The 13,028-nt window shown below is 47.9% G+C and overlaps 1 protein-coding gene and 1 long non-coding RNA gene across 3 annotated transcripts in view; one reads left to right on the forward strand and one right to left on the reverse strand.

Annotated features, from left to right (window-relative positions):
* LOC113595250 (uncharacterized) overlaps positions 1-4,253 on the forward strand; it is a 16,246-nt gene extending 11,993 nt beyond the window's left edge. The window contains exon 3 of the long non-coding RNA XR_008293907.1: positions 1-4,253. This exon is cut by the window's left edge and continues 1,649 nt beyond it. This is a non-coding gene — a long non-coding RNA (uncharacterized LOC113595250).
* The window catches only part of FTO (FTO alpha-ketoglutarate dependent dioxygenase), a 387,711-nt gene that overhangs the window by 47,326 nt on the left and 327,357 nt on the right, over positions 1-13,028 (reverse strand). The gene's annotated exons all lie outside the window — the stretch shown is intronic.

The following is a 13,028-nucleotide window of genomic DNA, read 5'->3' on the forward strand; positions in this document are numbered from 1 at the left end:
CGGCAAACGGAAAAACAACGTGTTGGCTTTCTTCCTCCTTGGAGTCAGCTCTAAACCTGGGAGCATCGTGACAGTGTTATTGGGGCTCTTGGGTGCCTGGTCCCATTCCTTCTGGTTCCTGAGCCCCGTCCCCTAAAGGGTGGAGGACCCAGGCCCAAGCAGAGATGCTTCTTTGTTACAAAGCGGATTCTTCCCTCCGTCACTTCTGCTTCTCATCCCCGGGGCCTAGGCAGCCACACAAGGCCACCTGTGTCCGGGGCAAGCTCTTGTTCAGCCTGGAGTCTAGCCTAGAGGATGAGGTCCTGCAAATAGGTCTGTTAATGAATCAGTCTCTGCACACGCCATGATAGCAGGGTCCCTCTGAAGATGGGTTCCTTCCACTGTGATTCGTGACTGACCGTCAATATGTATTAGCGCTTTACTGGCTGGCGTCTTTATCTTCTCGACATTCCTAGAAGCATTCCAACGCTAGGCCTAAGACATGACTCATCCCCCAGCCATATTCAGCCTCAAGCCAGAGTGAAACCTGCATTTATGCAGCCAGCAAGTATACACAGCATTAAAATAATCTCGCGAGTTTTTTTGTTCTTTTGGAGACAATCAATCAGTTGGTTTTTAATCAAAGGACCCCTAGATAATAGGGTTGATGCTAACAGAGAGGCTGCAGAGAAATAAAGAAAAGCGACACACTAAAAAGAGCCACTCAAATGGGAGTCAAATTCAGCAATGGGATGCTCATAGCCCAGGGCCAAGAACTTGAGATCACCTTGCCTCCTCTAATGGCCAACCAGTTCCATAATGAGTCAATGCAATATGGGGCAGTGCTGAATAAAGTGTGCTAGAACTGTCTGAAACTAAACGAAGCTAAGGTACAGTTAGAGAAAAAAGTGTTTTCTGTGACATACATATATATACTGGGATGCCAGGAGGCTGTGTAAAAGACTACTTTCTCAGTTTTAGGGCCCCCTCCCCACATTCTGGCTCCCTCCCTTGCACGCCCACTGCACATACGTGAATGGCCCTTGAGCACTCTAAGTTCTTCAGAGGCAGGGACCTTGCCTTATTTGTCCTGGTATCCCCAGCATCTAGCATAGTCCTTGGCAGAGCTGACATTCAACAAATACCTACTGAATAAAGTGATGCTTATGGTAATCAGCCATTACACTCGTCATTTATTGCTGTGCCATGAGTTACCCTCCAAATTAAGAACTTAAAACCATGAGCGTTATTATCTAGCAGTTTCTGGGGCTCATGAATTTGGGAGTTGGGTGGCTCTTGGAAGGACACAAGTAACCTATCAGTTGGTGCTGCAGTCATCTGAGGCTGGGAGATATACTTCTAAGGTCACTGGTGTGGCTGTTGGCTGAAGGCCTCAGTGGCTTACCATGAGGCTTTTGGCACAGAACTGCTCACAACATGGCAACTGGCTTCCCTCGGAGTAAGTGTTCCAGAAAGAAAGAGATTGCAAGTAGCCACACTGCCTTTCATGAACTAATTCCCACCCCCCCCCCCCCACCTTGGTATGTCCATCAGAAGCAAGTCACCAAGTCTAGCCCATATTGAAAGGGAGGCTGTGAATTTCAGGGGGGTAGGGATCACTGGGGACCATCCCGGAGGCTAGTTGCCACAGCTAGTTCTAAGGGAACAAATTCAACCAACAATGACTGAGTTCCCGCTATGGAACAGAACCTGCTCTGAGTACCAGGGATGCAATGGTCTGTGGAAAGCAAGGTATGTGGCCCCTGAAGGTGGGGGTTACACGACTAGAGTATGAGGGCTCGGGGCGGGAACGCAGGAACACAGAGCACTCCTAGCTTAAGATACCTAAACTGGAACCGTAGGCCATTAGACAGAATTGTTATTATACGTGCCATTATTATGCACCAGCCACCATTTTTGGCTTTTCCCCAAATAATTATACATTGTCCCGAAAATACAGTGCTCTGTTGTGACGGTGAGCCCTTTATAGGTACGAGGCAAGAATCAGGGGTGGTTATCAGCTTCCTTTCTCCAACGAGGAACTCTGGGCCAGGAGGGCAAAGACTTTCTTGACTGCCACCTTCATTCTTCAGGCAGAAAACAAGTCAGAGGTGGAGACAGAAAATCTGTTTTCTGGGCCCTGAAGATACCCTTCTAATCACTAAATAATGGGAACCTGAATTATGCCCATAAATGACCTGAGCCAAACTAACCCAAAACAGAACCTTCCGGAGTAATTTATTTGCTATTTTGTATTTTCCTAAGTTTTGTTTTTAAAGTAGTGGAAGATGGGAGCATCAGTTTTTCTGCTTCTGTGTTTCTTGTTTTGTTTTTTTTAATCCCAAGAATCGACTCTTCTCTTCCTAGGGGATCTTTATTGAATTGCAACACACTCGATATTATTAAGAATTCTGATCAGAGGTAAACATGCAAAACACTCAGCCAAGGGGATTAAGACTCTTTGTTAGTGTTTACGTTATCTGTTTTTAATTCCTATATATCCTTTCTTTATCTCAGTGTTTCAACACTAATTGCAAAACAGCCCTCACTAACGGTAATGAGTCCCTGGACCTTTGCAGACCTCCAGACAGAGCTCGGTGCATAGATAAGGCAGCCCCTTAACAAGGCTCAGTATCTGGATCAAGGTCTTTTACTGCTTTTCCACTTTCTTTTGCTCATCTGGGCTTCCAGAGGCTAAACCAGCTCACTAAATCATGGAGTTCAGGGTGATATCTTAGTCAGCGGAGAGTCTAAACTCAGCTGAATCTATTGAAATGGATATGCTGTTCCCGGCTTGTTCAAGATGCTTCCTTACTTGAAATGGAGCAAGGCTGAACATCAGTATATATAAGAGCGCCCATTCTACTCGGTTCCGCAAGCAGGGCTTCATGAAAACTGGGCCCTGTCCTCCAATTAATCCTGGTTCACTGGTATGAACTGACTAACACTAAATTAGGCTTGTTCTACAGGATTTCAACCATCAGACCCAACTCTGTTCTCCATCTTTTCCTTCCCTGAACGTTCATGCCACGTTTCGGGTAATGTTCCCTGAGTTTTGCCTGCGTGGGAATCATAGTCAGGTGTCAAAGAAAGAGAACGAGCTCTTCTATCAGCGGGGTTGGTTCAATTGCCACTTACTTTATTTAGTGAGAGAGAAGGTACATTCTGTCTTCTCTTTCCCTTATCCCCAATTTTCCACTCAGCCGTCTCTATGATTACAAATATCTTTTACTCTTTTTTCATTACCGACTCACCTCCACATTGAAATGGTTACCTATTTCATCTTCCTGTCTGGTCTCTTCCTGTAGCCCCCTTCCAGGGACTTAATTCAGAGACTGTTGCTAAGCAACTATACATCATAGCAGCCACTCGCCGATCACTAATTGTCCTCAGCACTTTAGCCTTACAAATACGGACAGCCTGCAACAATGGCCAGGAGTTTCCGTGGCCAAAAACACACCCAGAGGTTTCTTAGCCCAGTATGGACAAAGGCACCAATGACCAGGTACCGCCGTCACAGCAGTCACCAAGACCTCCGGTCCGATGCCTACCAAACTGCACCGTTGTAAACCCATCAGCCGGGCACCGTTCTCCGGTCGTGCTCAGGAAATGAAACTGGAGGTGAGGCTGGAAATATCTGAACACACGCACTGATGAAAATGTGGACGCCGACATTTCACACACATTCACCTTCCTCCCCGCTGGCCACCCCATTTCTATCGTCTCTGGTTGAATGGAGGATCTATTAGTAATCAAATTTCAGCCTCAATTTTATGGTGAGTGTAATGGAGTTAATTTCTCTAATGCTAGCAGTTCATGGAAAAGGTCTCTTGTGGTAGCACGGGCCTGGGATCCGCAGCAGCTGTCAAAGATGCCGCTAAGGAATTCTTTATTAGCTAAGATGCAACCAGGCAGAAAACTCATTACACAGTGCTAAATATACTTAATCACATCTATTAGAGAAAAATGAACTTGATAATTACAACAAATAACTAAACTGTAGAAAGTGTTCAAGGGAAAAAAAAAAAAAAAAAAAAAACAAACCAGCAACCCACACCAGGATCTAAGTATACAGGGAATGTGAGCCGCTCAAGAGTCAAGACGAACTAAGAACGTGAGGCTTTGTGCGGAAGGAGAAGCCCAGTCTCCAGGTAGGTGGAGCTGATTTAAGTTGCTCAAGAAAATGACACATTTACATTTCAAAAGTGCCCTTGTTTATTTAGTATATGTAAAATTTTAATTAGAAAGGAATCCTCAGAGGGTAGATGCTTTGTTTGTAGACTGGTTCTCGGTGCGGGCGGGGAGGGGTAGGGGTGTTTGTTGTAAGGGAGCCCAGGGTAGACACTGGGTTTGACAAATAGAGATCTATAATAGCTCGGTGACACGTAGGACTTCCCTGGAGCCTAACAAATGTTGAGAGTCACATTTGTCTTTTTCGTCTATCTCAGAATGGAAGTCCCTGAGGTGGTGGGGGGCGGGGGGGGGGCACCTCCACCATCCCCGACGGAGGAATATACATGAGAAGCCCCACAGTGAAGGCCCCCTATCAGTTTTTCCCTGCCTGACCTCACTCAGGAGAAGTCACTACCGACAGAGGCAGTGCTGGGCACTTCCGCTTCTGGTAGCCCACAGGAAGAACCAAGATGGCTCTGAGGTGAGACCCAACAGGAGGCCATCTCCGGAGACCAGAAGGGGACACCTGAGCACGGTTAACCGTGAGGAGAGAGATCAGGCCTCTGGGAGAGAAAAATGGAGGGTGGGCGGAGGTGAGACGCAACAGAATAAATGCTGAAAGGCAGGAGATGCCATCCTACCGTAGAGCTCAGGGGAGCCCCGAGAAGTTGTGACAAGCAAGGGCCAGAGCCGGCCGAAAGCGAGCCTGGAGGAGTCCTGACTGGCTGGCAATTCCTCTCTGCAGAGAGGAAGGATGGGCACCGTTTTCAAGCATGGGAGTGGGAGGACGGTTTCACCTCTCTCGAGTGGGCTGAACAAAAATATGCTGCCGCTACCTTTGACCTCCGACCTCTGACGGCGGCAGCAGGAGAGGCCCCCCGACCCTCAACACTGGGTAAAGCAAAAGTCAAGCCTGTACCTCCACACGAATAACTTTCCTCTTACTCCTCATGTTTAAAGGGAATGAAAACAGAAGCACTAAATGTGATTCTCCCCCATCCCCAACACTCAAGTTTCCTGGTCAAAGAGTCGGGGGAATGGCCTTTGGCATAAGTGAGGGACATTCTTGTTCTGTCACCAACTCAGTCTGTAACCTTGTCCTAGTTTCCCGCCAGGAAACCCCTCCTTCCCAGACAAAGCGTAGAGGGTTCTGGCACAATCCACGCTAGCCCTGGTAGTACCCCACTCCCCGGGCTACCATCAAGGCAGGTGAGCCCCTGTGCTGGGAACGCCAGGACAGGGCTGCTCGCTTCTCCCCCCGTGATGTGAGTGCAGAAGGACAGAGCCTTGAGAGTTGCTGGCAGCCATCTTGTGACCCAGTGAGGAGAGTCTACGGGGGACTCACGAAGGCGGTGGCATCAGCATGTGGAGCAAAAAGACACAGGTCACAGCCACCTCATTTGAACCCCAGATCACACTGTGCTAAAGCCAGATCTTCTTGTCCTTTTCTAACACATGAGCCAAGGAGTCATTTTCTCCACTACTTTCCCCCACATCCCAGCCGGGCTCTTCCCCCCATCTCAGCTGAAGGAAACCTAACTGATGGAGCGTCCCACGTCCCCTTTCGACCACCATGCTTCACATGGACTCAGCCTGCCCCTGAAAGGCCAAGTGACTTAAGAGGAAACGACCTAAGCCAGGTGACCGTTGATGGTGGTTAGGGCCTACATCCTGCAGCCCAGACCGCCCGGGAATGGGCATTTCTGAACCTGGGCCACAGTGCGGAGGATCACTGGATCACGGGCACTGGCTCTCGGAGCTGGGTACACAGATCAGAGGACGCGGGCGGCGTATCGGCCCAAACCCGCCATCCAGCTGCACTGTGTTTCATCACATATCAATTTTTACTGAAAAGAAAACCATACAAATTTAATCAGCTCTTCATATGGAAATATTTAACTTTTTTCCCCTGGAGTTGTTTGATATTATTGTTTTCAGAGTCAGGATTAAAAAAAAAAAGTCAAGATGTGTGATAGTGGCGGACACGGAAAAGCATCCATTTCTGGCAAGAATGCAAGTCTCATTTCCAGTAGACTCAAGTCTTAAATGCACTGGCGTCTCCGTCAATTGCCTGGCTCAATGAAGAACATATTACATGCCCATAACCATGAAGTATAAGACTGCACAGCCCTCACCCGCACTCAAGGCAGAATGCCATTATCGGTGAGAATAATACGATCTCAGAAAAGTTCCTGATGCCCGCAAGCTTAGGGAGTGTTCTGTTTCGGCATCCGAATCTCTGAGGCTTCCATTTGCTCCTCTGCCCTTCAAAGATGTTATCAAACAACTCTGTTCCAGAACTTTTAATCTCTGAAAACCTATAACGTGGAACTCTCTTACATATACACCTATTAAAGGACTATGTTCTCTCTCAGTAGTCATAAAGTGTAAAACACCTCTTAAAAGCGACTTCCTTTGTTTCCCAGCCAAGGGCACAGGAGACAAAAGAGGCTGCCTTTTAAATATAATTTTAAAACACCGTGTTAAATAAAATGAAGTGTTGATATACAAAGTGATTTAAAAACGAGGGCTGCTTTTGAGATCATGGGCGTTTTTAAGTGCAAAAAGTGACGTAAGCTGCAGGCCAGAGCCAAGGATTTCCCATCTCCGAAATGGGTCATCAGGAGCTCGGGAGTGAGGAAAGCGTAGCGCGTTGTCACCAGCTGCACTGAGAAGACCCGCAAGGGTGAAGGCCACACATCGCTGGTGCCATTCGTGAGGGGGGCAGGTCAACCGTAAAGCGTGGCCCGACCCCAGACCAGGACAACTGTCCAAAGCACAGTCTCAAATCCTTACAAACTTCTACCCCTGAGCAACCCGTAAAGCAATAACGGGGTACCGGCTGTGCAGCTACGAGAGCGCCAGTCCACATCCCGATGAATTTTCTCGGCGCGATTTCGCTCTATGGTGGAGGAATGGGGCCACTTACTAAGGGCCATGGTGTCTGCTGGGTGGGCACGGGTAATCGGGCAGGCTCCTGGAGACCTCTCCTGGCCATCACCATGTTACGAACACTTGCCTTTCCCCTCAATGGAAGAGAGAGGGTGGAAACTGTTGGCAACTGAGGAGATTACAGGCCTCTTCCTGAGACAGGGGCTTTCTGCAACCCGAGGCACGGACAACTTTATGTTGATGTTATGGATAATGCTTTTTTTTTTTTTTAAAGAGGAAAAAGAAATCCCACTTCTATTATGCAATCAGGAAATTGAAGATGCCTATCTCCAGATAACCAACTGGCTGTGGTAGGATTTCAGTTGGAAACTTTCACGGACAATGTTTTCCTACTGTCGGTTCTGGTGTTTCTGTCACTTCGCATTGACTTTTTTTTGCTCTCTGTAGCAAATAAATCAGAAAGTTAATAGTCATGTTGATTTGTTGGAGCCTTTCCCCCACCCCCTTCCTCTAAAAAAAATAAAGAGAAGAAAAGAATAGCTTTAGAGGGGGGAAATACTGATCCCAGCGTGTTAACAACTCCATCGCGGTTTCGGGCTGTGGTGATGCCAACTGTCTAGTAAAAAGAGAAATTCCACTGTAGCAGAAGTAATAAAATCTTCTTTTAAAGCACAAATACCACGCAGGGAGGAAACGTAAACCCTTGCATTGGGACAAGGAAGGTGGGCGGGAGTGGTATGGAGTAAAATATGGGCTGGAACATAGAGGATTTGCGGTAACCACACTACTTTGGATAATCTTTCACCAAAAGCAGCTGTTTCCATGACCCCAGAACCTTCTCTCTCTCTTAATCCATCACCTAAAGGATTGCAGAAGGATGTAAGCTATTATCGGAGGCTACCTTCATTGTTATTCATATGGCAAAATATTTATCACCCACTGTTTTTTCAAAGAAGCTCATCCCAGAGATGGATAGTCAGAAGATTCCCATCAGCATAGCAACGTGCTTACGGCAAGCCTAATGTGGCTGCTCTGGGAGGGAGACAGGTAGGTACGGAGAGGAAACTTGTGTTCATATTCATATCCACCAGTACGCTGTTGTCCCTCCCAAATCAGAGAGAGCGGGGCATTTAACATCCGAGCCCTCTATCCGGATTTCTAGGTCTCATAATTGACAAATAATGGACTTTCCTTAAAATCAGGGTCAAAGCTCCCCAAATTACCACCCTTGGTGATGAACACACTGGGCCAACTGTTCCCCAGGCAGCCGGGAGGAATCCTGTCTGCCCCACAGGCCCCCGCTCAGTTACTCCAACAAAAGGCAGCAGTTGAATGTAGAGAAAAAGTCAAGTGAAAAGAGTGAGGATCCTGTGACATGGGGCATTCACCAGCCAGATTGTTTTCACACAATCACTCAATATCTCTGATGATGGCCAGACTTGGAAGGGGGATCCGCTTGCCAGGTATCGCTTGGACGCTGAGAGCCAGCAAGCTGGAGGCAGAAGGCAAAGCCAAATTCCTGTTTCCTAACTCAGGCTCTCCATTAAAACACCCACCTCCTTGATGCGCAGCAGAACCCTGGGAAAAGCCTCCCCCCCCCCCCAGCGCCCTCCCCCCCGCCCCCAGGACAGCTTGCAGTTTCTACCCCTCCTCCCCCTCCGAGGGCCCCCCCCCTCTCCCCTTTTCCTAAAATTCTATCTGAGGAAACAGAGGGGCAGCTCCTGGGGAGGTAAAACGCGGTAGCAGCAGCTGCCCCGGCCACCACCTTAACACTTTAATGAATTAAATGCAAAGACACAAAGGCATGTATTTCATTTCATCTGGTGGCACCGCCAGCCCTCCCGCTGCACGGGCTGTGTGTAAACACTGCACCCCCCCCCTCCCCTTCACCACACTTTGGATTTAATTGTATTCCTAATTGAAAATGAAAATTAATTTGCTTTTGATCAATTCCAGGTGGTAGATCCGCCTGCAACGGCAGCAGAGCCTTCGCTCTCCGACTGACCACACGCACGTGCCCATAAACACCAACAGGCGGCACCGGTGGAAGCAGGCCGCCGTCTCTTCCGGCGCAAAGCCCCTCCGGTGTCTCGTGTCCCCGCCCCGCGCTGATCGGCAGTGTTCAATTTTTAATAAAAGAGTTGCACAAGCGACGATACTTGTGGAAAGAGGCCGCTGACGGACCGGCGGAGTCCGGCGCGTGATGGGGGCCGCGGAGCCGCAGACGAACAATGGGGGCTTACAGTGAGATGTACGCGGGGGATCGCAAATAACCCGGCATCTGGTTTCTTTATCTGAGTACCTTTCTTACGGTTTGGATCTTAATTTTTTACAGTTGACAGCAGTGTTATTTGAGCCAGTCAGTGGCATCTGGCTGCTGGAAAGGGGGAAAAAAAAAAAAAGAAGAAAGAAAAGAAAGAAAGAAAGAAAGAGGGGGAGGAAAAAAAAAATCTCCATGCACTTTAATTAATTGTGGAGAAATTACATGGTCCTCCAACCGTGTAGTTTGTCATCAGTGCACATTACAGATTTATATTAGATGTTTCTCCACAGTGTCAGGAATAATTAAAAGGGGGTAGGAAATGATGCCAGCCAGCAATGCTTTACATCAGCAGTGAAAGTTTTATATTTATTACAGCCAAACAATTTTAGAAGAAGATGTCAACTCAGAGGCTTGACTGTGCACGGAATACATATCAGGCTGGGGGCAAAGCCAATGCTGCTGGCATAATGAGAGAGGGCTAATGTTTAATCTATCAGGCCGACTAGAATTGGTGCGCCGTGCCACAGTTATTAATGGCGCGGCATCCCCTTTCCTCGTAAAAACGTTCACCCCAAACAATAAGGAACATACGCCTTTTTCTTCTTCCTGAAATGATCTCCGTCCGATTGTTCTCTCTGACCATAATAAGAGCAGAAGTGCTAACTGCATGTAAGTCACTTTTTTTGCTCAGTTAACTTGAGCTACGCTTCCATGGCTTGGGCGGCGCTGGTAGGGGTTATGTCATAAAAAGATATCCAAGTGGCTTTTGCTTTCATTGAGCGCCTGATTCCAGCATCCCTGCCGGGCCCTTCACGGGGGCCGCCGTGCCCAGACAACGGCTAACATGAGTGGTGATGGCCATCCTGTACCCCCACCAGCGGAGAAACTCAAAATCTTAGTCATTCCTGGTACCACTGAACAAACCTGGAACTTATTCCTTTAGCTCTTCCGGAGGTCAGAGCCAAGAGCTACATTTAGAAACCAAAGGTCACAAAAAAGCAGATAAACGTCAAAGAGAACGGTCATCCATAGGACATCAATCTTCTGGCTTGCTCTTGCAAGAAAGCAGATTTCCTTTTGTAGCACCAGCACCCTGGGCAGCACATTTGAGGGGGGTCATTAGACACCCTCTACCTTCATCGTGCGTCTTGCAGGAGAGTCAGTGTATGTGATAATCCCCTAATATGTGATGCCTGTCACTTCCTATTTATTGGCGTCTGGCCCTGGATATTTTCATAATTTCCGTGCAGCTTTGTGGCCCCAGAAGTGGAGACGTCCTGGGATTCGTAATCTCAGGACAGCCTTACCTATGACCCCGTGGACTCACAGGAGACCAGGGCACCAAAAAGCAATTCTCTCCAGAGGATCCGCGGTCTACACAGTGGGAATCCTCTGCCCTTAGACCTTCACAAGATATGGGAAAAGGCAACAGGGCCCTCATAGCAACGTAGATCTCAGGGAATTGCCAAGAGAATTCGTTTCAAGTTTAGCGGGATTCTCCCACAATAAAGTAATAATGCCCTCGATTATGTTAAATACTTCAATAACAATACCCTTAAATTACAGTGCCTTAAAATTTTTAAAGTGCTTTTGTAACTATTACTTCATTTTGCTAATATTTGTGTAACTCAATGTGGAAGTAGAATAGGGAAGTAACTGCAGCCCTTTCTTCTTCGGTCTTAAATAAAATGCCCGCGTCAGGCACATTTTCCCTTTGCTGAGGGCTTAGAAAAGTCAGCATTTCGTTTTCTGAAGTATTCTCTGTCGTTTAAATACAATCTTAGTGGCTTCTTACGGCCCTGCCTTCCATTCTGAATCCTCCCACCTCCTCTACTCCCCCCCCCCCCCCCCAATGCTGCTCCCACATTCTTCCTGTTCCTCCCTGGGGTAAAGCCCATTCCCACCTCAGGGACTTGGCACTTGCTGTTTGTCCCGTCTGCCTGGAACGCTAATGTCTTCACGGGGCTGTCTCCCTCTTGTTTTTCAGATCCCAGCTTAAACGTCACCTCTCAGAAACGCCTTCTCCGACATCTCGAATCACTATTTCCGCTTCTACACATTTCTTAATTCACTTTCTAAATAGATCTTTCTTACGTATTTAATAGGGGTCCCCTGCATTGGAATGTAAGCTCTGAGAAATACTACAACTGCATTGGAATGTAAGCTCTGAGAAATACTACAAGTTCAGGGTAGATGTCTCCGTATGTTTAAACATATCTACGATTAGTTTCAAATGATCGTTGTGTCAAAGTTTTCTTTCATTCAGTAGAAAGTCTTTAATTTGGTTAGGGTAACTGACGTTTTTACCGTGTAAATGAGTTTTCTTCATCCCATTTGGATTTCAAAGCCACTGATGGAATCCTCTCCTTTGGAGTGAGCCTAATGAAATTAACCAACTTTGAAGACATGTTGTTGACTTAGAACCGTTATTGTTGGAAAGAAAGAGAATATTAATAAAAGGTCAAGCCACCACATCTTGTGTCCCTAACAGGATTATTTTACAGCCCATTATTTCACTGTTAGTATTAAAGCGGTTCGCTCACTGGGTTTGCACTCGGCTTTGAACTGAGGTTTGCAGAGGCCCCACCAAATCCCTGCTAACTGCAGCTTCAGAGAGGAGCAGCTAAGAATCACCGGTCCCAGCGCTAGGGCATTGAACAGCCGGGGCGGCCAGCGACAATCCTGCACCCTGGGGACTGGCCCAGGGCCAAAGGAAAGGAAGTTTAAATGAGAAGGGCAGATCTGAATTCAATACAGAAAGCAAATTCTTACAGGAAGGGAGAGGCCTACTAAGTGACTTAAAGACAGGAGCAAAATCTCTGGAGCGGTACGAGTAGGATAAACCCTTGATGATCCTGCAGAGGTGAAAATGCTACGCGCCTCCACCCCCAAGTTTCCGGCCCAATCTTGGCAGTGTTTTTTTCTGCATCAGCTTGGAAACCAAGACTCCCGCTTTTGGAGGAGCAGAGGAGCCTCGGAGGTTGCTCCTGACAACCTGTCCTCTTCATCAACTTCACTAAACGTTACCTTAATTAAGCCACAACTGCACGGTGCTCTGTTCCGCGCTGTACAAGAAGCTGGAAAGGGCAGGTTCCCGGGGGCCGGGCGCTCACGGTCTAAAGGCACTGGGCAGGTGTGGCACATGCAGGGTCGGCTCGGATCCCTTCCCTCCGCTTCTCATCCTCCTAGAAGACCCAGCTCGCCCTTTTTAACTAGAAGGAGCAGGGCAACCAGAAGGCCCCCCTGTTCACAGCGGGTCCTCCTGGCCTCCCAAGCCCTGCTGGCTGCTCTTGTCCCTTCCTGCTCTTTGTACGGACTGCCGTGAGGGCAGGTTAGAAATCAGATGGCATCGAAGGGACTGCATTTTCTCCCCTGGTCTTGCAGTCTGCAGTAGACAGGGAAACTTGGGAGGCTAGAGAGTGGGACAGGCCCCTTCCAAGTTGAGCACAGACTTGGTGCATCTGGTGTCGTTGCAGCAAGAACTTCGCTGAGAGTCCTCTGCCCAGGTTTTAGCCAAGCTGTGCTTCTACGGATCAGAAAAGTTCTATGCTTCCATGGCCCGTTCTGAAGCCCGCAGGGGCCAGGTTCTATGACGTGACGTCCTTCCCGGCTCCTAGATGCTGATTCTGTTTGTGCTTGAGAACTTATCCTTGGGTTGCCTCCATGGGTCATTTTTTCTGGGGCCAAGCATCTGCTTAGGCCCTAATTTTTTATTTTTTAT

Source organism: Acinonyx jubatus, chromosome E2 (genome assembly GCF_027475565.1).
Source record: "Acinonyx jubatus isolate Ajub_Pintada_27869175 chromosome E2, VMU_Ajub_asm_v1.0, whole genome shotgun sequence".
Taxonomy (NCBI): Eukaryota; Metazoa; Chordata; class Mammalia; order Carnivora; family Felidae; genus Acinonyx; species Acinonyx jubatus.